The following is a 25,751-nucleotide window of genomic DNA, read 5'->3' as shown; positions in this document are numbered from 1 at the left end:
AGGAACTAATACACAACTGCCTGCCAGATGGCTGGGGGTGGTGGATAGGTAGCTTATTGTGTTAAGAGCTGAAATGGACCAAAATTAACCACAATTCACTGTCCAAGTCTTTGTAAGTTGCAAGCCTTCCACAGATTCTAGAGTTCTAAAATAATTATATCAGATAGATTGTGCCAGCAGAATTGTTGTCTAGATGAGGAGACAAATTCCTGCTGCTTCCTACTCTTTCATCTTCCTTGAATCTTCTCTCGAGTTTCTTTTAACAAATGTATTTTGAAGTGATTACAGCCCAGAGTTAGGACTAAATTTCAGGCACAAAGTTGGTTGTTGGACATACACATTATTTCTCTGATGTACCCTGTTTTTAAGATTGCATAATCTTGAGGTAAAGGAATTAATTTCTTTAGAAAATTTGGGGAAGAAAAAATACACTGCTAAAAACAATAAAATCAGCTTCTATACTTCTTAAATATGGTTTCTCACAAAAGCAATGTGAGATACAACTGTCATACTGATGTGGCTTCAGACCAAAGACACAGAAATGAAAATGAGCAGCATATAGTCAAAGATATGATAAGGGTATTACCTGAAACAGGAGAAAACAATCACAGTGTTCAGGACTCATCAGTGCCTAGAGGTCTTTGTTTTGTCTCCACACTCAAGTTACCAGCCTGCAGTTAAGTCCCTGTGTTAGCTTCCCTTAGTCCTCTAGAAGAGTTGCCAGCCACTGGTTTCTCTTTGATAAATAGACAGCAGCTGGTGTCTCAAGGATGGCTATTAATCTCCTCACAAGATGAAAGTACTGTAAGTGGGGAAAACTGAGCAATGTGTTGTAATTAGTGACTCATGCACTCCCTACCTAGGAATAAAAGATCCTTGAAGCAGTTTTTTCCCTGAAGATGGATGTTTTAATTGCTACATAAGAAATTAAGATACACCAAATAAACTTAATCAAAGCTTTTTATTTGGGGTAACTATTATCTTAACATATATATTTGATCAAATTACTTTTATTTAATTAGAAAAGAAAAAGCAACCTGGTCTATTCTAGGAGGTACCAACTAACTAGAGTTTTTTTTATTTTTGGTAATTGTTTAGCTTAATTTATATCATCTACTTTGCTATATTCTGGAGGTAAAAAAACTGCAATACAGTGGTTTAGGTTTCGGAAAATGAGTTTCTTTGAAAGAAATATACATCTACCTCAAATTCTATAGTAACAATTGGAATATCCATATTCAGTAATATATTGTATATGAGAATTCCTTTTATTTTTATACATATTATATAATATGATTCATATTATCTTAATATCCATAAATAGAAAAAAAATCCAAAAGTTCTGTGAAATTATAGTTAAAAGGATATATACTTTATTAATCTAATCTCATCTAAATGAAATTGAATAAATTAATTATGTAACCATATAATAACTCATGTGATATATTAAGGGCTCAATAAATGTATTTTTCATCATTTTATCCTTAGAATACTAATATGAGTAAAATCACATTCACTGCCCAGCTTCTGCATATAAACTTAATACTTTACAATAATTCAGTAGCTCTCTCACCAAATTTATAATTAGAAACTTAAGGCCTTATATAACAGAACTTGTAAAGACCAAGAATATAAATGTGTAAATCAAGAAAATGTTTTCTCTGAAAATTCCAAAGTGTTTTGATGATCTGTGAAAATGGGAACCACACACAAGAGTTTGTTTCCTTGCGATTTTATCATCACCTTCTTTAGGTTAATCAACTTACATTATAACAAACTTTGTGTAAAACACAAGAGTATTGCTATTCGTGGTGTTTCCAATTCAGTGGAGGTAAATGGAGGCTAAAAGAGCCTTTTGATGAAAGTCAAAGAGGAAAGTGAAAAAAGTTGGCTTAAAACTCAACGTTCAGAAAACTAAGATAATGATATCTGGTCCTATCACTTCACGGCAACTAGATGGGGAAACAATGGGAACAGTGACAGACTATATTCTTGGGCTCCAAAATCACTGCAGATGGTGACTGCAGCCATGAAATTAAAAGACGATTGCTCCTTGGAAGAAAAGCTAAGACCAACTGAGCTGCTGCTGCTGCTGCTAAGTCGCGCCAGTCGTGTCCGACTCTGTGCGACCCCATAGATGGCAGCCCACCAGGCTTCCCCGTCCCTGGGATTCTCCAGGCAAGAACACTGGAGTGGGTTGCCATTTCCTTCTCCAATGCATGAAAGTGAAAAGTGAAAGTGAAATAGTTTGGTCATGTCCGACTCCTAGCGACCCCATGGACTGCCGCCTACCAGGCTCCTCCGTTCATGGGATTTTCCAGGCAAGAGTACTGGAGTGGGGTGCCATTGCCTTCTCCCATGACTAACTGAGAGAGCATATTAAAAAACAGACACATTACTTTGCCAACAAAGGTCCGTCTAGTCAAAGCTATAGTTTTTCCCTTAGTCATGTATGGATGTCAGAGTTGGACTATAAAGAAAACTGAGTGCTGAAGAATTGACAATTTTGAACTGTGGTGTTGGAGAAGACTCTTGAGAGTCCCTTGGACAGCAAGGAGATCCAACCAGTCAATCCTAAAGAAAATCAGTCCTGAATATTCATTGGAAGGACTGATACTGAAGCTGAAAGTCCAATCCTTTGGCCACCTGATGGGAAGAACTGACTCATTTGAAAAGACCCTGATGGTGGGAAAGACTGAAGCCTGGAGGAGAAGGGGACAACAGAGGATGAGACAGTTGGATGGCATCACTGACTTGATGAACATGAGATTGATCAAGATCCAGGAGTTGGTGATGGACAGGGAGGCCTGGCGTGCTGCAGTCCATGAGGTTGCATAGAGTCAGACATGACTGAGAGACTGAACTGAACTGAACTGAATGGGTATGCAGGGCTTCCCAGGTAGAGCTAGTGGTAAAGAACCCACCTGCCAATGCAGGCAGGAGACATAAGAGATGCAGGTTCGATCCCTGGGTTGGGAAGATCCCCTGGAGGAGGGAATGGCAGCCTACTCCAGTGTTCTTGTCTGGAGGATCCCATGGATAGAAGGGCCTGGTGGGCTACAGTCCACAGAGTCGCGAAGAGTTGGATATGAGTGAAGCAACTTAGCACATATGCAATGGAAATGCCAGTAAAGGGGAGGTTAACTGGTTCAGCTGATCAATAAATAAATAATTGTTAATTTCATGGATTTTAATGAATAGATATCATTCTAGTGCATTAACTTCCAAAAAGTTTTAAAGAAAAAGTAGGGCCACAAAAGCTTTAAATAATCATTAGGAAGTACAATGGAAATCTAAAGAATCAGAGAGTTTTTGCCCTTCTTAAAAAAAGAAAAAAATCAATAAAGTGCTCTAGGCTTCCCTGATAGCTCAGTTGGTAAAGAATCCTCCTGCAATGCAGGAGACCTTGGTTTGATTCCTGGGTTGGGAAGATCTGCTGGAGAAGGGATAGGTTCCCACTTCAACCCAATTTTTGACTGGTTAATGAAATGTTATAATATGCATGAACTTAATATTGATATATAAGGAGGAAATAGTGCCTCTGTACTGACATGTATGATTTCTCTACAGAGTCACTTCCATTTACTCTAGTTACAAAAATTGGCAGGAATTTTGGTTTAAAACTTTGAGGTTCTTAGTATCAATATATTGATCAAATCTTTTTTAGATTCAATAAATTTATGTCTCATATAAATGCTCTAATATTTCATACATCTAAATGATACAAAAGTAGAATTCTACTTGAAAGGAATCCTAAACTTAGTGGTTTTGATCATTTTACATTTTTTAAACTAAAAAAATAATACTGAAAGGTCTGTGTACACATATGGAAAGCTGTAAATTTTTTCATAGTAAACAATCTTTAACTATGAGAAGCATGGGATAATCATCCAAATTTCTTTTCCAGTGCCAGTCTCCAAAGTTTCCATGAAGTGTTTGTTTATGTGGGACAAACAGGAGAGACAGCCTCATTTCATTCACTAGGATACCCTGATCAGCTCTTAAATGGCAAAGATTGACATACTAAATAATTTCTATAGGAAGTGGACATTGATTTCACATGAAGCTACAGAACTCTAATTACAGCCTTGTCAGCAAACTACGTCTTACTACAAGTAAAATAGGGGGCTGTGTTGTCATACACCTTTGACAGTTGTGGAAAATGCATTGTAGATTTTCTAATCAGGGCTACTCTTAATCCTTCTTATGCAATTTCACAACATATATAAGGCTTCTTTAGTGGTCCAGTGGTCAAGAATCTGCCTGCCAATGCAGGAGATGCAGCTTCGATCCCTGGGTTGGGAAGATCCCCTGGAGGAGGAAATGACAATCCTCTCCAGCATTCTTGCCTGAAGAATGCCATGGATAGAAAAGACTGATGGATTACAGTCCATAGGGTTGCAAAGAGTCAGACACGATGAATGGGCAAATGAATTTTTTAATCCACCATGGAAACCAAGATCTAGAATATTCCAGATAACTTATATTTGTTTACTGGAACCATTCCTGTGCCATCCTACTTCTTCCCATAGAATGATTTACTGCTGTGACTTTGTTTTTCTTGTTCCAAATTTTATAAATTAGGTAGTGTTCTGGGAGTATCTCCAGCTTTATTTGTTAAAGGTTCCTTTATTTTGCCAATGAATAATGCCATCTCTAACACATTCTATATGTGCACGAGTCCATTAGAGCCACTCTATTCTGTTCATTGGTCAGTTAGTTTATCCCTCTACAAATGCACACTGTTTTAATAAATTAAAAATTGATTTTTTGCTTAGACTCATTTTAGAAAATTCTCCAGTTCCCTCATTTAACTCTATTCAAGAAAAAAAAAAGTTAAAATTGCAGCTAATGTTGCCCTACAAAAAGAAAACAATATATTATTTTTTAAAACACACTCAGATACCATATAAATGTCCATCAACTGATGAAAAATCAGAGGAAATGTATTTCCTTTATATAATAATGCTGACATCTCAGTACACAAATTTATTTGTTTCTTTTGTAAAAAGTATCTAGAGAAATTTCTTCAATTCAATGTAGATTTCCTCTGGATTTCTTCTCTTAGCTATATTGGTATAGCTTTTATCTGGACAATGGTTTTGTTGTAAAGTAAGAAAAATTGGAAAAATACAAACCAAAACAAAACAAAACAAAAAAGAAACGTGTGTGTGAAGGCAGCAAGGGCTCCTGTGGCATCCAAGAGAAGAAGTGCAAAACCCTTGAAAGAGGGGAATGTGTTTAGGGGAGTCCAAAAATCCACCTCATCTTTTTTTTAGAGCCCTTTCCAAGCCTTAATCAGCACAGAGTGAGAGGCTAAAAAGCCTGATAGAGGACAACCAACGAGATGCAGAGACACTGCAGAGATTTCAGCCATTTCATAGAAACATGGAGAAAAATGACATTTGGACTTGGCAACCTCAGCAGACAAGGCCTGTGTAGCCAAGATCCTGGAGAGAAAAAATGTGCATAGAAGGGTGAACATGACACATTGATTGGCTTTCTCCTTACATTAGTATCCAAATGTTAATATACACTGGGGCAGATGCTAAGAATTCTTTTTGAAAATAGCTGAAATGTTTATTGGAGCTCTTGACAGTCTTACAATGTTGAATATTTAGCCTTCCTATAAAAGTAAAGTTGGAGTTCAAGACCTGGCATGTTGGAAGGGAGGCACTTGAAATAGATTAAGCAATAAATGTATGAAAAGCTGTCTCCAGTCAGCTCAGTTGCTTATGAAATAAGGTGATCTTCCTCTGCTCTAGAAATTTGAGTCAGGATTGGTGAATGTTCTCTGGAGGAAGATAACATCATTTAAAGCCTCTATCATGTTTCACAGCACAATGCCTGACGCACAGTGAAATATTATTGGGCCCTCTAAAAGGGAGGAATAAGGAAAAAAATTGATACAGAAACAGTTCTGAGGTGGCCCAAATACTGAAGTTTTGGATATGAACTTTAATATAAGTGTAATTAGTCTGTCAAGGAAAATGAATGAATAATTTAGTTCGATTGCTAGAATATATATGAGAAAACACCAATACAGTATACTAACGCATATATATGGAATTTAGAAAGATGGTAACAATAACCCTGTATACGAGACAGCAAAAGAGACACTGATGTATAGAATGGTCTTTTGGACTCTGTGGGAGAGGGAGAGGGTGGGATGATTTGGGAGAATGGCATTGAAACATGTAGAATATCATATTTGAAACAAGTTGCCAGTCCAGGCTCGATGCACGATACTGGATGCTTGGGGCTGGTGCACTGGGATGACCCAGAGGGATGGTATGGGGAAGGAGGAGGGAGGAGGGTTCAGGATGGGGAACACATGTATAACTGTGGTAGATTCATGTTGATATATGGCAAAACCAATACAATATTGTAAAGTTAAAAAATAAAAAAAAAGAACAGAATAGATAAATGCTCTGAAATCTAAAAATCATGGATGTATTTTAAGAATATACTGGAAAACTGAAGAGCTGACTGTTGAACTGGAATGGAATAGGTTAATAAAGACTATGCAGACTGAAACACAGAGAAGAGGAAGAAAAGGAAGAGAAGAATAAATGAAGAAGAAGAAGAAAAAGAAGGAGGTGGAGGAGGAAGAAGATGGGAAAAAGAGGGTGGAAGGAGAAAGATAAGAAGAAAGAAAATCCAAGATACATGGGATGTTGCAATAATATATAACTTAAAAAAAAAAGAACCATCAGAAACAGAGAATAACAAGATGGGAAATATTGATATTCAAAAAGTTAATATCTAAGAATTTTCTAAAGTGGATGAAAGATATTAAGTCACATCTTCAAGAAGCATAAGAAATTCCATTTAGGATAAAACAAAGAAAATCAAACCTTTGCACACTGTAGTAAAATTGCTACATATCAAAAACAAAAAGAATGCCTTAAAGGTGACAATTAGAAAAAAGACGCATTATTTTTGAATGACCAACAGCATAATAATCAGCCTACTAATAATCAAAACTAAAAAGATTATATCTTTGAAAAGCTGATCTATAATAACTACTTACCCAGAATTCTATTCCAAGTGAAAACACCATTCATAGATGAATACAAATAGAAATATTTCTAGTGACCAAATGTCCTTTCTGGGCTAAAAGGATCTTAACAACCCAATTTACTAAATTAACTTCAGTAGCATACACAGAGCGTACAACACACTTGCAGAATATACGTTTAACTGCATAAGAAACATTTAATAACATTATACATTAAATCTGAGGTATGTGATAATAGTCTTAATATGCCATGGTGCATTTCCTGAAATACATATGGCTTAGTTATCTATTGCTGCAAAATAGACCACATCAAAACTTAATGGCTTTAAACAACTAATATTTTATTTATCCTCTACAGTCTCTGGGTTGTTTAGAATCACCTAGTGATTCTAGAAAAAAAAAAAACTTCCAGTTTTCTCTGGAAGTTTCTTAGGCAGGTATAGTCACTGTTGGCTAAGGCTGAAGTTCTATTTGGGCTCTAAGTGCATGGCTATAGGTGTGGACAATTGGCTGGGAATTCACCTGTTTTGTAGAACAAAGCATTTTAGTCCCCTTCCATGTGATCTCTCCCCAGGGCTTAAGGTTCTTGTAGTACAGGAGCTCAATTTCCAAAACAAGAATTCTGAGTCTATGTGGTGCTAGATCTTATGGCAATTTTTTCAAGCAATTTATCAATAACAATGCAATTTTCATTTATGAGTTCAGTAATTCACAATAAACCCATTTTTTTACCTCATGAATTTCTGAAATCAAGAACTATAGTGACATTGATAAACATTACAATCAATGACATAATGCAAAGAAAACAAAACCAGGTAATCTACAAGGTATTTAGGTTCAGATGTGACACTAGAACTAAATCTGTTTGTAACAGAAAAAAATGCATTTGTGTTAGAATAGGTTTCCTTGGTTTATTTATTCCTTGGAATAAATCTATATAATTAATCTACTTTGCCCTAATGCATCGAAATTCTTTACTGCTATAGTTACAGCCAGATTTTAGGAATACTTGGAGAACTAAATTAGTTTGAGTAACTTAAAGCCTGCTGCACCTTAAAACATAATGAAATTTACTTTGTGGATGTTGAAGGGTGTGAGGCAGGCTGTGATGAACTGGACTTTGAAAAAAGCAGTATAGGAATAGGGATATTTGTTGTCTGTATTCTTTTTGTCTCCCCAGGCATCTTCCTATTCTTTCTTCTTGTATTTTTACCTTTTAACTTATTTTCCCTTATTGTACAAAATCACTTTCCTATGACAAATTCATGTTTAACTTGTTACAGAATCTTCTTCATATTCTCTAAAATGTTCTCCTAAGTTTTCAAAAATATTGGTGTATAGTCATTCGCAGTGGTCTCTTATGATTCTTTCTATTTAAAATATGGTATCAGTTGTAATATCTCTTCTACTACTGATTCAGAATTTTATCTCTGAAACCATAAACGAAAGAAGAGATTTTTTTTTTATTTTTAGAATATGAATATTGAAAAAAATAAACTTGACATTCCATCTGTTTCAGATATTTAGATAAAAAAGAGAGTTAAGGGGCAGCTTTGATGAGAAAGGGAAAAAGGTTTTCTCTTAATAAATATACCTAATGTAGTGCTCAAAGCTATAAAATTTCAGATTGCTCTCTTATGAGTTCCTTTTCTATCCCCATTAGTAATTATCTGCCTCAATTTATTTTCCCTAGAATAAAATTGAAGAAAAGAGGGGCTAATTATAATACTAAGGTAATAGCACAATTGTTAGAAAGGTTGTGTTTTTTAGCTCAAGGTAAAGATAAAACTGGTGTTTATCTGACTTTGGCTATCTTAACTTACAATGTAAAGTTCTAATGGTTCTCTTCAGTTACTTTCTAGCATATTTTAAAAATCATTGTAAACTGTCACCAGAAACATTTAACTTCTAGAGGTGACCTGCACTTTATTTTCTGCAATTTATTTTATTCTACACGAAATATAAGGCTAAAGTAACATTTTCCTTTCCTTGAAATCAGATTTTCATTACAAAGTTGACCTTTAAATGTCCCATTTTGTTAGCCAAACAACATTATTTGAAATTAGTCACAGATTTCTTATTTTGTGCAAGCAAAGCTTGATTACAAGCCTTTCTATAAAGCTTCTAGCCAGTTTAATAATTCATACTTCTCTCTTATCAGCTTTAGAATTCTAAAGGAGGCAGTTGCCTATAAATCTTTCCCACTGCTGCATTTTATTTTAATTCACAGCAACAGAACACTAACATAATTGGTGCAATCTGTTATTTACAGATATGCGGTGCGATGCAGGTGGCAAACTCTTTTTTAGTGTTGTAAGGAAAAGTAAGACCTTCCTCACAACTTGAGTTATGTGAATAAAAATTGTAGCTGGGTTAGGAGAGGAGCCATTGTCACTATGGGTGTTCTTGATTTTTTGCAGTAAACATTTTTCGTATGGAATATTTTTTGATTCTATTCTATCCAGAATGTGGATTTTCTGTTGTGAACATTTATTTTCTCAAATGGGAGTCCTCAACTAGTCTGGGATCTAATGCCTAATGATTTGAGGTGGAGTTGATATAATAATAAAGGAAATAAAGTGCACAATAGGTGTAATGTGCTGGCATCATCCCAATACCATTCCCATCTCAGTCTGTGGAAACATGTCCCTGGTGTCGAAAGGGTTGGGGACCACTGCTCTAAAAAGTGACCCCGTGAAGGAATATTGTTGGGTTTTATACACACAATCCTAAACAAATTCCAGAATAAACTGGCTTATGACTTTGTTCTAAATTTTGATAATTTTTCAGAATAAATCCTTTCTGAAATCTAAAATATATTATACATCATGGTTTTGTGCCATAACCACAAAGTTAAGTTTTAAAATGACAAAAGCTCAGACTTCATTTGCCAGAAAAAATTTTGATATGTTTGAATAGGATGAGAACTTTTAATGAACATTCTAATACATTTTTTTCAAAATATAACTGTCTGATAAGTAGAATGAGTTGAAGCCTAGATAATACAAGCACATATAGAATTATCTACCATCTCTGGGGCCAGATATAAATTGGAATTCAGAATTTCTTAAATTTTCTAAGGTAATATAATCATATACTGCATTTTATATACAACTCTAGCACCCTATATTTGGGGGATAAATAATTATACAAACAGACTTATTTTAGTTCTCTCACATTTTGTATCAATTTTCCATTTTTTGAGATTTGGAATTTGGAAATTGTAGATAAGTGAGTCTTTGGTATGTATAAAGTTGTGAATACTCCATTAAAGCCATTTTTGGTCATTTTGTTGTTGCTGTTCTTTATTGGCCTATTAGCAAGTGTCCAGAACAATGAATGAAAGATGTAAATACTAGAAAGATCATTATTGAATAAATTAGTTAAATGAACATTTGGGAAAATTAATTTTTTCATTTAACTATAGTTTGTTCTGTTAAAAGCATTATCCAGAGATCTGGGGTGATCTAAGTTTAAATAATAATATTTAATGTCATAATATAAATACTAATATAATATGTTATATAATATAATAAAAACAAACAATAATTAAAGTTATCACTAACTTAAAGTTATCACTTATTACTTGCTGTTGTATTTACATTTGTTTGGTGGAATTCTCAAAAGAAGTTTGTAATATGCTTATTATTTTTGTCATTTTGGATATATGAAACCTGAGGCTAAGAAATGATAAGGCACTTGCCAAAGTTGTCATAAATAATAATATCAGAACTGAAGATTAAACCCAGGAAATTTACCTTGGAGCCCATAGATTAATGGTCTAGATATTGTGAACATGTCAGCAAGTAGATAATAATAAAATGTCATATATGATAAGGATAAGAAAACTACTGAAATAAATGTTCTCACATAATAGAGAGATTATAAAGCCTGGAATATTGAAAGTGGCCTTCACTGAGGTGGCTGGGAAATACAATTCATAATGGATGTATGTAGAATTTAGAGAATGTGAAATTTTAAAAGAAATCATCAGATAGAGTCAAAGTTCAAAATAACCTACTTCTAAGGATGCTAATGTACATACAACAGCAAGAAAACTCTGTATTCATTGGTGCTGATGATAGAAAATTCCATTTCCAGCAGATCCCAGTTTTAGAAAAAAACATAATCACAAAAAACAAAAACAAAAATATCTTTCTTGACTCCATAGCCCCTTAATCGCTGCACTTATATATTTCCCATTGATAAAAATTTCAATGGGATATTTAATATTATCTGTATTTATTTCATCAACTCATACTTGGTTCTGCTCCATGAATCTTGTCATCATCACTCACTATTTTCATTATCATCAATAATAATAATTTCCCAAATTCAATGGTCAATTCTCAGTCCTTATTGCATATCTCAGTTGTATTCCAAAAATTTGATGATATTCTTAAAATTGTTTTTTCATTTAGCTTATCTTTGATGTGTTTCTTTCCTCCTTCCCTTCCTACTCCTTCTCCATTCTTTTTCTTGGAGTCCTTCATAATCCTAAATGCTGGTGTGACCCTGCTCAGATCTCTAATCACTTTCCTTTCTTATTTATATTTTTCTTTTTTAACGATTTCATTCAGTCTTATTACACAAGTTCATTCCCAAATTTATACCTTCTAGTGCTATAGCACTATGGGCAGAGCTTCATGACATTGTGCAGGAGGCAGTGATCAAGACCATCCCCAAAACAAAGAAATGCAAAAAGGCAAAACATTTGTCTGAGGAGACCTTACAAATATTTTAGAAAAGAAGAGAAGTGAAAGACAAATGAGAAAAGGAAAGATACACCCATCTGAATGCAGAGTTCCAAACAATAGCACGGAGAGATAGGAAAGCCTTCTTCAGTGATCAATGCAAAGAAATAGAAGAAAACAATAGAATGGGAAAGACAAGAAAGCTCATCATGAAAATTAGAGACACCAAGGAAATATTTTATGCAAAGATGGGCATAATAAAGGACAGAAATGGTATGGACCTAACAGAAGCAGAAGATATTAAGAAGAGGTGGCAAGATTACACAAAAGAACTATACAAAAAAGATCTTCATGACCCGGATAACCACGATAGTGTGATCATTCACCTAGAGCCAGGCATTCTGGAATGTTAAGTCAATTGGGCCTTAGGAAGCATCACTACAAACAAAACTAGGGGAGGTGATGGAATTCCAGTTGAGCTATTCCAAATCCTGAAAGATGATGCTGTGAAAGTGCTGCACTCAATATGTCAGCAAATTTGGAAAACTCAGCAGTGGCCACAGGACTGTAAAAGGCCAGTGTTCATTCCTACCCCAAAGAAAGGCAATGCCAAAGAATGCTCAAACTCCTGCACAATTGCATTCATCTCACATAATTGCAAAGTAATGCTCAAAATTCTCCAAGCCAGGCTTCAACATACGTGAACCAAGAAATTCCAGATGTCCAAGCTGGATTTAGAAAAGGCAGAGGAATAGAGATCAAATTGCCAACATCCGTTGTATGTATCATCCAAAAAAAAAAACAAGAGAGTTCCAGAAAAACATCTACTTCTTCTTTATTGACTATGACAAAGCCTTTGACTGTATGGATCACAACAAACTGTGGAAAATTCTTAAAGTGGTGGAAATACCAGACCGCCTTACTTGCTTCCCGAGAAATATGTATGCAGGTCAAAAAGCAACAGTTAGAACTGGACATGGAATAACAGACTGGTTCAAAATTGGGAAAGAAGTGCATCAAGACTGTATTTTGTCATCCTGCTTATTTAACTTATATGCAGAGTACATCATGCTAAGTACTGGGCTGGATGAAGCACAAGTTAAAATCAAGATTGCTGGGAGAAGTATCAATAACCTTAGATATGCAGATAACACCACTGTTATGCAAGAAAGCAAAAGGAACTAAAGAACCTCTTGATGAAAGTGAAATAGGGAAGTGAAAAATCTGACTTAAAACTCAACAATCAAAAAACTGAGATCATGGCATCCATTCCCATCACTTCATGGCAAATAGATGGGGAAACAATGGAAACAGTGACAGGTTTTATTTTCTTGGGCTCCAAAATCACTGCAGATGGGTACTACAGCCATGAAACTAAAAGATGCTTACTCCTTGGAAGAAAAGCTACGGCCAAATGAGACAGCATATTAAAAAGCAGAGACATTACTTTGCCAACAAAGGTCCATCTAGTCAAAGCTATGGTTTTTCCAGTAGTCATGTATGTATCTGAGAGTTGGACTATAAAGACGGCTGAGTGCCAAAAAATTGATGCTTTTGAGCTATAGTGAGGAGTAGACTCTTGAGAGTCCCCTGGACTGCAAGGAGATCAAAATATTCAAGCTTAAAGGAAATCAACCCTGAAATTCATTGGAATACCCAATGCTAAAGCTGAAGCTCCAATGCTTTGGCCACCTAATGCGAAAAGCTGACTCACAGGAAAAGACCATGATGATGTGAAAGATAGAAGGCAGGAGGAAAAGGGGACAACAGAGGACAAGATGGTTGGATGGCATTACCAACTCTATAGACATGAATTTAAGCATGCTCTGGGAGGTGATGAAGGACAGGGAATCTGATGTGCTGCTGTCCATGGGGTCTCAAAATGTTGGACACGACTGAATGACTGAGCAACACAGTGCTATAGAACCTTACAATTAAGAACCTTATAGCTAAGTGTCTGTTAAATCTTCTACTAAATGGGCTTAACATATCCAAAAGATAGCTCTACTTTCCAGTATAAATGAACTCTTGTTGTTGTTGTTTAGTTGCTAAGTCGTGTCCCAACTCCTTTGCAACCCCAGGGACTGTAGCCTGCCAGGCTACTCTTTCCATGATTTCCCAGGCAAGGATACTGGCATGCGTTGCCATTTATTTCTCAAGAGGATCTTCCTGACCAAGGGATCAAACCCATGTCTCCTCCATTGGCAGGCAGATTGTTTACCACAGAGCCATCAGGGAAGCCATTCCCATCTTGGCATTCATCCTGTATCTAATTGCTCAGACTTTGAAGTCATCCTCAATGATTTTTATATTTATTATAATCCTGAAGCCTGTGAATATGTCTTGAATAGTCAGCTCTCAGGATGCGCTGAGTTAGCCCGCTTGTCTTCATTGTCACCAGTAGTACAGGAATTCAAGCAGCCATCATCTCTGGGGACTATTTCAGTGACAGCCTTAGTGTTTTGTTTACTGCTAATCTGGTTTAATCTACATGTTGCTATCAGAGTCATCTTCTACTGTTATAAATAGGATCATAATCACTCTCATACTCATAATCTTCTTATGGTTTGCATCACATTTAGAACAGAATCCAACACCCTGACATTTTCAAAGCCTCATGTAATTTAATTTCCAACCTAGACCCCTTCCTGCTTCAGCTATGCTGACTCTGCCTTAATCACACTGTTGTTGTTGTTGGTTAGTCCCTCCATTGTGTCTGACTCTTCTGTGACCCCATGGACTGTACCCCATTAGACTCCTCTGTCCATGGGATTTTTCAGATAATAATACTGAAGTGGGTTGCCATTTCCTTCTCCAGGATATTTTCCCTGCCCAGGGATCGAACCAGAGTCTTTTGCATTGGCAGGAGGATTCTTTAACACTGAGCCACCAGGAAAGCCCTGATCACATAGGCCTTCCAGCCATTCCTTAAGACATATCTAATTATTTCCTGTCTCAAAGACTTTCACTTGTGTTTCCTACACCAGGATGTTCTTCCCTCTTACCAGACTCCTTTCCCTTCCTCTCTTCATTGAGGGATCTCCTTAAATATCATCTACTCAAAGAAGTGTTCCCTGAAAGTGTTATGCAAAACAGAAAAGTCGCCACAACTCTACCACTCTTTATTTCCTCATTTTGCTTTGATCTTTCTTCATATCACTTATCACTTCTTTAATTTATCTGCATATGCCTCACGGTGTATTGATTCATACAGAAGTAACTGCTCTTCATAAGGGAGGCTTATCCATACCTTAAGAGATAAAAGGTGCTTTGGTTATTAAAGCATCATATCAGTGATATGAAGTGTCAGCTATGCCTTGATCAAGATATAGAATGGCATAGGCTTCCAGAACATATGTACTTTTAGTAATAATATGTTGCCTATATACATATGGGCTTTCCAGATGGCTCAGTGGTAAAGAGACCACCTGCCAAGCAGGGTGCTCTTAGAGTAAAGGAAATAAAGTATTTGAATACAACTGGCAACTAATGGTATAAAAAGAGTGCTAAGAAAACATATTTACAAACAAAGTTAAAAAGATTGTGATTGTGAAGATCTTGAAGATTAGGTATAATAAGGACTCAGTTACAGACTTGAGAAGGATTTGCATTTTTTAAAAATTGGTCTCAGTTCATGATTTAGAATTTAAATTAGAACATCCATTTATATATAAGTCTATTAGTTAAGTATATGTAAACTTATATTTAGAAAAAAAATCAATTATAGTACAATTTTACAACAGGAGCTGGAGAATAATCATCACAATCTATCTGCTATGAAAGAATGGCTTATTTCTGCAGGCCACTTTCAGAAAATCTTGGAACAATTGCCTTACTGCTCGAAACCAGAAAGCGTCTTCAAATATTTTTTGCAAGTTGGCATCTTTGCCACTGTCTATAGTGTAAAGGAAAATGATCAAAATGCCAACAACAGATAATAAATATTCTCTTGTTCTGTATAATTCTCAGAAGAAAATACATTCTCTTTCAATCTATTTTTGTAAAATGTGTTTTTTAGGTGCCATTGTAGGCATAGTCATGACCATAAAAAAGAAGACATCTTAGGGTTTTGCTATTATTCTCACACAAAGATTTCTCAGGAGAAACTGATTTCTTTTCCTAGCTCTTTCAAAAGCAAGTTGTATCCTAGCAGTATGACTGTAATTCTTCTGTTGTTACACCTGCATCCATAAGAACTGAAAAGAACTCCCCTTTCTCTAAAATAATAAGATAATGAAAGGTTTCATTTACATTAACATTCCAAGGAAGTGAAGACTACATTTTTGCCCACCAAACTATTTTAGAACTAATCTGAAAGGATAACATTTAATTTAAATGTGTATAATAAATCCCATTTGTTTCAACTCATCCTTAAGTAAATAAAATATTAGACTAAGAAATATAAGTAACAAAATTAAGAGCAAGCAAAATAATGATAGTTGTAGCTATTTATTAAGCACTATACCATCTGCCAGGTACCGGATAAGTCTTTTATATTATTATTCCATTTAAACCTCATAATAATTGGTTACATATATATCATGTTTATTGCTGTTTGATAGGTCAGGAAACAGGCGCAGAAAAATGAGTTAACTACTCATTTAACTAATGAGGTAACTGGTATTCAAATCCATCAAGTTGGTACAAGCAACGGCTTATGCCTTAATATCTACTGTGCTTGTTAAATTCTCATTCACTCATTTACCTCATTCATTCACCTTTTTATCTGTTAAGAATGTAATTAAGAACATGATGTTAGAATGCATATATATCTGAGTCACTTTGCTGTATAGTACTAATTAACGCAACACTGTAAATCAATTATACTTCAAAAACATTAAAAAAATTAAAAAAGATTCCTTAAAAAATGTGACACTCTTATGTTCAGGTTATCAACATGTGATTCCCCACCCTGCCCCATATTACATGTGTCACCCTGACAAACTTACTTCCTCTCTTTCTTAGTTTTTTCATCCACAAGTGGGAAAAGTGAATAGAACATACAAATACAGGACTGTTAAATGAGATAATATATGCCAGTTCATGGCATGAAAAGTTACTCAGTAACTGTATGCTATTTTTCATTTAAGAAATGTTACGAGGCATTTTGTTTTTCCTTAGGCACAATTAAGCTCTCCTGTCTTTCTCCAACTAAAATCACTACTTTGTATTAGTGGCATATTCACTTTTTGTGTGTATTTCAATGCCTCAAACTCTTTTTATTATTTATTCAACAAATATCTCCTGAACTACTACTTCAGTTCAGTTCAGTCACTCAGTCATGTCCAACTCTTTGCGACCCCATGAACTGCAGCATGCCAGGCCTCCCTGTCCATCACCAACTCCTGGAGTCCACCCAAACCCACATCCATTGAGTCAGTGATGCCATGCAACCATCTCATCCTCCGTCATTCCCTTTTCCTCCTGTCCTCAATCTTTCCCAACATCAGGGTCTTTTCCAATGAGTCAGCTCTTTGCATCAGGTGGCCAAAGTATTGGAGTTTCAGCTTCAGCATCAGTCCTTCCAATGAATACCCAGGACTGATCTCCTTTAGGATGGACTGGTTGGATCTCCTTGCAGTCCAAGGGACTCTCAAGAGTCTTCTCCAACACCACAGTACAAAAGCATCAATTCTTTGGTGCTCAGCCTTCTTCACAGTCCAACTCTCACATCCATATATGACCACAGGAAAAACCATAGCCTTGACTAGACGGACGTTTGTTCGCAAAGTAATGTCTCTGCTTTTCAATATGCTCTCTAGGTTGGCCATAACTTTCCTTCCAAGGAGTAAGCGTCTTTTAATTTCATGGCTGCAGTCACCATCTGCAGTGATTTTGGAGACCAGAAAAATAAAGTCAGCCACTGTTTCCACTGTTTTCCCATCTATTTGCCATGAAGTGATGGGACCGGATGCCATGATCTTAGTTTTCTGAATGTTGAACTACTACTTAAATGTGCTAAAACTGCTGGGCACTGAAAGATCAGGAATGTATCATGCACTGAAAGATCAAGCCTACTATTAAGACATATCTGGACTTGTCTAAAAAATTTAAGAGGTAAATCTAATTCACATCAATTTGTATGAGGTGAGAATACAACTCAAAGGAAAAATAACTACACTTCACTGAGTGTTTAATAGTTCCAGTTTTATTTAAATGTAACTGATGTATACATGCTAGACAATCCCACAGACTAGATGGCAGATGATACCCTGGTGATTCCACTGTAATTCTGATTTTAAGTATATGGAATGGAGGCCCATGGAAATTGAATAATTTGCCAAAGATCATTCAACAATCACGTTGTGAGTCAGTGCCTAGTCATTAAGGTTGAGAACCTACACTCTTGAACACAATACATGCAATTTTGGACCAGAAGCAGGATGTAATAACCCAGGGCTGGAAAAAAATTTCTCTGCAGAGCACGGTGTTAGACAATTTGTTTTCACTATCAATACTCCATAGACTGCTGCTGAGTTCTGGTGAGAGGGCAGTATGAGTAAAAGGAATTTCTGTTTGTTTGTTTGTTTACTGAAAACTCTATAAGACTGAGATTCAAGAAGTAAGTCTATGTTGCCAAATTAATGGAATGTGTAAACTAAACCAGAGGTGGATTATACATCAACAGCAATACAGAATATCACTCAAACATGATACTTAAAAGGTTTCTCCGGGAAAGGTGTCTGACAGTCCCTGGAAAACAAAGGGACAGTGTCCAATATAGAGAATAGTGGAGGTTTTCAGCCAGTTTGTGAACTGTGCCTAGGATGGGGTGATACTACCTAGACAGAATGGTATTAGTGATAGATAGGTCAGCAATCAGCAGAATCTGTAGTGATATGAGAAAACTGAGCAAAGTCAACAGACAGGATGATACACAGGGAAAGAAAATTGAGCCAAACAAGCAAACAATAAATGAATGAGGCCTCATGTCAACCCTAGTGAGCCAGAAGTGTTAATGAGCTCATGAATAACATCCACCAGGATTCTTAGACACATTTGTGGGATGACTTTATAAGGCAAAATAAGAGTCACTGAACTGTGGATAATGACTTGGCTGATAATGCTTCTTTCAGTTCTATCTTAGTATGGTCTTGCATATCTGCAGATTTTATAAGCCAGGTAGACCCTCTTCTGTGAAGAAGTCTGTGGTCTCTTAAGTGAGACAGACAAATACTTGAAACACAGCTCCATCATTGAGTTCTACATGAAGTCCTACTGGAACACGATCAGTGAGGAGGAGGATTCATTCCCCACTCTTCACTCTGTCTTGTTCTTATCTGTCTCTCCCCAACATTTCCTTTCATGACTATGATTTCTGCTGGAGTGTTGCTATGATTTCTGCTAGGGTGTTGCTGTTACATAAATTAAGGCTAAATCTTAGCCCTTCAGGGTAAATTTCTTCTACAAATCACACATTTGCTCCCTCTCTCATTTTATGCCATGTAGGACCATAAAACAGAGTAGGAGAAATAAATATACTCAAGGTTTTAAAATGTTTGATAGTAATGTTCTAAAAAGTCAATGCAAACACTGGGTTAGTGAATCCTGAATCATTTTTGATGGGAAAAATACAGGATTAGGTTTCTACGAAGCTCTGGTCACAACATTTTCATTGACCAATCAATATAGAACCTTATTTTACATGTGTTTCTATTTAAAGACCCTTGTTGAATATATACTGCTGATTTGTCAACATTGGATTCACAGCCAAGGGTACCATAACTCATGCTTGGACAAAATTTATCTAATATGCTTGTTTTGTATGTAAGGCATATCACAGCCTTTTTTGCTGTGGACAAGAAGGAACACTGTTAACAACTTAGGAACACTAGCTAGCACTTCAGCACTAAACCTGGGAGCCATTTTAAATGACAAAGTTATTAAGAAAAAGCACAAAAATGCAAAAAAAAAAAAAAAAGATGACAATGAATGAATTGCAGACAAGATATTTGTTTACAATATGAAAGCTGTAAAAAGAAGTCAGAGTTGTCTTGTTTGATCTCACCTGGAAATTCACCTCCAGAGCAACTCAAAGGTTTCCTCACTCTGTCCATGTTTGTGAATGACTTGAAAGTGCCAACTCAATTAATTTTAGGGTTCCAAATAAATTTCAGAGAGTGGATGAATTTGCAAATACAGAAACCATGAATAGAGACGATTGATTAGATTGGGCAACTAGCATCACATGATTGATTTCCACAAAATCTTTTTCACTTAAAAACTGATTCTAATTGAGACCTTAATAATTAATACTTGACTATATTTTAATTAGCTAGCTAAATAATCTTTATCCACAGATGATAATTGATAATACATTAGAAAACACAAGAAATTCTAAAAGCTCTCTTGTTTATCATGATATAATAATTGATTTTACCTAATATTTCACAGTTAGCTGCTGCTGCTAAGTCACTTCAGTTGTGTTCGACTCTGTGTGACCCCATAGACGGCAGCATACCAGGCTCTCCTGCCCCTGGGATTCTCCAGGCAAGAACACTGGAGTGGGTTGCCATTTCCTTTTCCAATGCATGAAAGTGAAAAAGTGAAAGTGAAGTCGCTCAGTCGTGTCCGACTCTTAGTGACCCCATGGGCTGCAGCCCACCAGGCTCCTCCATCCATGGGATTTTCCAGGCAAGAGTACTGGAGTGGGGTGCCATTGCCTTCTCCAGTTTCACAATTTGCTGCTGCTAAGTCCCTTCAGTCATGTCCGACTCTGTGCGACCCCATAGACGGCAGCCCACCAGGCTCCCCCGTCCCTGGGATTCTCCAGGCAAGAACACTGGAGTGGGTTGCCATTTCCTTCTCCAATTTCACAGTTTATGTATATGTAAATCTTCATGGCAAACCTATAGATTTGGTATCTTCATCTAAAGACAAATATACTCAGATCTCTTCTGAAGAAATTTCCCCCAAGTGCTTTTTTTTTAAACAAATTAGAATGGTATATCATGTTCATCTAATGAATTTAAAACTACTGCTTTGGCCACTATTGATTATAGCAAGAATTGGTTTGTGAAATAAAGTGAACCTAGTTACACAGATCCACTTGCTTTTGAGGCAGCTTTGTCCAAAATCATTTATAATTGGTGTGATTAACACTGGATGGTGAGAAACTTACCTGCTCATAAGATATCATCTGTTCATGCCCAGTTGCTTAGTCATATTTGGCTCTTGTTGACACCATGGACTATCACCCACAGGCTCCTCTGTCCATGGGATTTTCCAGGGAAGAATACTGGAGAGGGTTGCCATTTCCTCTGCTAGGGGATCTTCCTGACCCAGGGATCAAAACTGCCTCTCCTGCATCTCTTGAATTGGCAGGTGTATTCTTTACCATTGTGCCACCCTGGAAGCCCATATGATATATTTTGACAATAACAGTAATAGATTCATATGGAGAGTATGAAATACTACATCTGGCTTTATCTTATATGATGCTTAATTTTCTATTTTACTTTTAACTACATCATTCTAGTTTTGAAGTTCCAGGGCTAAAACAATTTTCTGTACCATGTCATTTCATCACACAGCCTTATAATAAGCTCTCGTCATCAAAGATAAACTGTATCTGTATGTTACTGGCAACAGGAACATAGCTGATTACTACCAAGGCAATTGAGGCTCAGAACATTTGAGTGAGCTGGCCAAGGTTACACAGTCAGAGATGGCATTAGCCATAAACCCAATATCCTGACTTCTGGACTCCTGCTTATGTGTACCATATAACTACTCTTTCTAGCTTATGTCATTGCTATAAATGTCACAATACTGGGACATGTTCTCATGGTTTGAGTAAACAAATACAATTATTTGCATGTTAAAAACACCACTCTACATCAGGAACTCAATTTGACTCTTAGGCACGGACACTGAGCATAAATTATTTTTCCTTCGTCTATAATTCATTGTGTTTATCTAATCCTTTTTAATAGGCAACTATTAAATCAAAAGAGATTTAGCATACTGGGATTTCCCTGTGGGGAAAAAGGTGCTCCATCTATAAATGAGAGATAAAATATTCACAGATAAAAGGAAAACTCATCTTTAACCTCAGGCTTGCTAAGTAAAACCTTGCAAGGACAAAACACTTGACTTGGTATTAATCAAGAACCAGCCTCCCTAGGCAGGAGAGACCGGAACAGGTTGGACTCATGACATGATGCTTGGGAAGTGCCTGGAAATACTGTCCCCCCTGCTGAGACTCCTGATGCTGCTACTTCTGATGCCAAACCTGCTGTCTCTCCATGTTACCCTCCTGTTCACGCCACTTTATGCTCATGTCCATTGAGTCAAGGAACACATTAAAAAAATCTGCCTGCTCCAGGGAAATCAGAGCATTTTTAGTAATCAAATTATGAAGTGCTGGGGCTAAAGACCAATAAACATGATTGGTTATACTCTGGATCTTGTGTCTGTAAAGAGGAACCTAATAAAAACAGAAAGCCATGAATCTGGAGCTACAATAAAATCTTCCTCTAAATCATTAGAATGAAAATTAGAAAAATTTAAGGTATCTATGTAACAATGAAGACTGGCATAATAATTTAATGGTGGTCATCACTGCAGTTGCCTAAATAACATATAAGTAGAGATTCATGAACTAGATTAGAATAAGAAATCAAAAAGTACACCGTACTACAGACAGTCAAGTACATATGTATTTAATTGGTACATTAAATTTAATTGGTTAATTAATAACATTAATTCTTTATATGCATGTATGTGTGCGTGTGTGCATGCTCAGTTGTGTCCGACTCTTTGACACCCCATGGATCTCAGCCTGCTGTAGAGATGTATATGCTATATTAACAACGTTTCTGGAAATTTCTTAACTTCACTAATATTATGCCATTTCATATTGTCATTGAAAAACAAATACAGAAAATATTTATTTGTATCTTTATTTCCATTTTTCATTTGGCCATCTTAATTCACAAATTGAAATATTCAGTCACATATTATATACATATAAGCATTTACAGTTATACACTATATTTATATGTGTGTATATATATATATATATACACATTAGCAACTATCTTGGAAATACATTGCATAAGGCATTGATAATACAATGATGAATGAGATAGATATCACTTGCTATCAAAGAAATTACCATTTAAAGGAAAAATAGAATCTCTAGAAGAATATACAGGAAATAAATAGTATTAAGTGCAATAATATATGCAAGTAAATATAAAATATACTGGAATATGTAAGAAGCATAAATTCAATCTTTTGAAAAATGGAAGCTTCATAAAAGAGGAAAATTTTTCACAAAACTCTGGTCAACTAACAGATTTTCCCAAGTAAAAAAATGGGGTGAGGAAGTGTCAGAAACAGGGTTACTGGCAAGCAAAAATACCACCAGCTGAGAGTATGGTGTGTTACTGCAAGTCATTATCAGTACAATTGTTCAGTGGAAAAAGTAATAAAGTGGGAGGAATGAGAATAAAAACAGAAATTGGGGGTGAGGCTGCTGATTGATTAAGCTAAAGAGGAAATGAGAGTAAATTCTTTTTATTTTTTTAATTTTAATTGGAGGCTAATTATTTTACAATATTGTGGTGATTTTTTCCATACATTCACATGAATCAGCCATGGGTGTACATGTGTTCCCCATCCTGTCCCTCCCTCTTATCCCCCTCCCCATCCCATCCCTCAGGGTCATCTCAGTGCACCAGCCCTGAGCACCCTGTCTCATGCATTGAACCTGGACTAGTGATCTATTTCACATATGATAATGTACATGTTTCAATGCTATTCTTTTAAATCATCCCACCCTCGCCTTCTCCCACAGGTCCAAAAGTCTGTTCTTTACATCTGTGTCTCTTTTGCTGTCTTGCATATAGGGTCATCGTTACCATCTTTATAAATTCCATATATATGCATTAATATACTCCATTGATGTTTTTCTTTCTGATTTACTTTGCTCTTTATAATAGGCTCCAGTTTCATCCACCTCATTGGAACTGATTCAAATACATTCTTTTTAATAGCTGATTAATATTCCACTGTGTATATGTACCACAGCTTTCTTATCCATTCGACTGATGATGGACATCTAGGTTGCTTCCAAATCCTGGCTATTGTAAACAGTGCTGCGATAAACACTGGGGTACACGTGTCTCTTTCAATTCTGGTTTCCTTGGTGTGTATGACCAGCAGTGGGATTGCTGGGTCGTATGGCAGTTCTACTTCCAGTTTTTAAAGGAATCTCCACACTGTTCTCCATAGTGGCTGTAGTTCACATTCCCACTAACAGTGTAAAAGGGTTCCTTTTCCTCTGCACCCTCTCCAGCATTTATGGTTTGTGGGCTTTTTGACAGCAGCCATTCTGACCAGCGTGAGACGGTACCTCATTGTGGTTTTGATTTGCATTTCTCTGATAAGGAGTGATGTTAAGCATCTTTTCATGTGTTTGTTAGCCATCTGTATGTCTTCGTTGGAGAAATGTCTGTTTAGTTCTTTGGCCCATTTTTTGATTGGGTGGTTTATTTTTCTGGAATTGAGCTATAGGAGTTGTTCGTATATTTTTAGATTAATTATTTGTCAGTTGCCTGATTTGTTATTATTTCCTCCCATTCTGAAGGCTGTCTTTTCACAGTGCTTATAGTTTCCTTTGTTGTGCAAAAGCTTTTACATTTAATTAGGTCCCATTTGTTTTTTTTTGCTTTTATTTCCATTACTCTGGGAGGTAGGTCATAGAGGATACTGCTATGATTTATGTCAGAGAGTGTTTTACCTATGTTTCCCTCTAGGAGTTTTATGGTTTCTGGTCTTACATTTAGATCTTTAATACATTTTGAGTTTATTTTTGTGTTTGGTGTTAGAAAGTGTTCTAGTTTCATTCTTTTACAAGTGGTTGACTAGTTTTCCCAGCACCACTTGTTAAAGAGATTGTCTTTTCTCCATTGTATGTTCTTGCCTCCTTTGTCAAAGATAAGGTGTCCATAGGCATGTGTGTTTCTCTCTGAGCTTTCTATTTTGTTCCATTGATCTATATTTCTGTCTTTGTGCCAGTACCATACTGTCTTGATGACTGCAGCTTTGTAGTATAGTCTGAAGTCAGGCAGGTTGATTCCTCCAGTTCCATTCTTCTTTCTCAAGATTGCTTTGGCTATTCAAGGTTTTTTGTATTTCTATACAAATTGTGAGATTATTTGTTCTGGTTCTCTGAAAAATACTGTTGGAAGTTTGATAGTGATTGCATTGAATCTATAGATTGCTTTGTGTATTATACTCATTTTCATTATATTGATTCTTCCAAACCATGAACATGGTATATTTCTCTATCTATTTGTGGCATCTTTTATTTCTTTCACCAGTGTTTTATAGTTTTCTATATATAGGTCTTTTGTTTCTTTGGGTAGATTTGTTCCTAAATATTTTATTCTTTTCATTGTAACGGTGAATGGAATTGTTTCCTTAATTTCTCTTTCTGTTTTCTCATTGTTAGCATATAGGAATGCAAGGGATTTCTGTGTGATTTTATATCCTGCAACTTTATTATATTCATTAATTAGCTCTAGAAATTTTCTGGTGGCATCTTTAGGGATTTCTATGTAGAGGATCATATCATCTGCAAACAGTGAGAGTTTTACTTCTTCTTTTCCAATATGGATTACTTTTTTCTTTTTTTTTTTTCTGATTGTTGTGGCTAAAACTTCCAAAACTAAGTTGAATAGTAGTGGTGAGAGTGGGCATCCTTGTCTTGTTTCTGACTTTAGGGGAAATGCTTTCAGTTTTTCACTACTGAGGATACTGTTTGCTGTCAGTTTATCATATATGGCTTTTATTATGTTGAAATGTTGACCATCTGGTGATGTCCATGTATAGAGTCTTCTCTTGTGTTGTTGGAAGAGGGTGTTTGCTATGACCAGTGCACTTTATTGGCAAAACTCTATTAGTCTTTGCCCTGCTTCACTCCATATTTCAAGGCCAAATTTGCCTCTTACTCCAGGTGTTTCTTGACTTCCTACTTTTGCATTCCAGTCCCCTATCATGAAAAGGACATCTATTTTGGGTGTTAG

This window comes from Bos grunniens, chromosome 15, assembly GCF_055505025.1.
Source record: "Bos grunniens cultivar Pamir isolate PY7600 chromosome 15, Bosgru_T2T1.0, whole genome shotgun sequence".
NCBI lineage: Eukaryota > Metazoa > Chordata > Mammalia > Artiodactyla > Bovidae > Bos > Bos grunniens.
The sequence above is the reverse complement of the archived record's forward strand: the minus strand, read 5'-3'. Positions refer to the sequence as shown.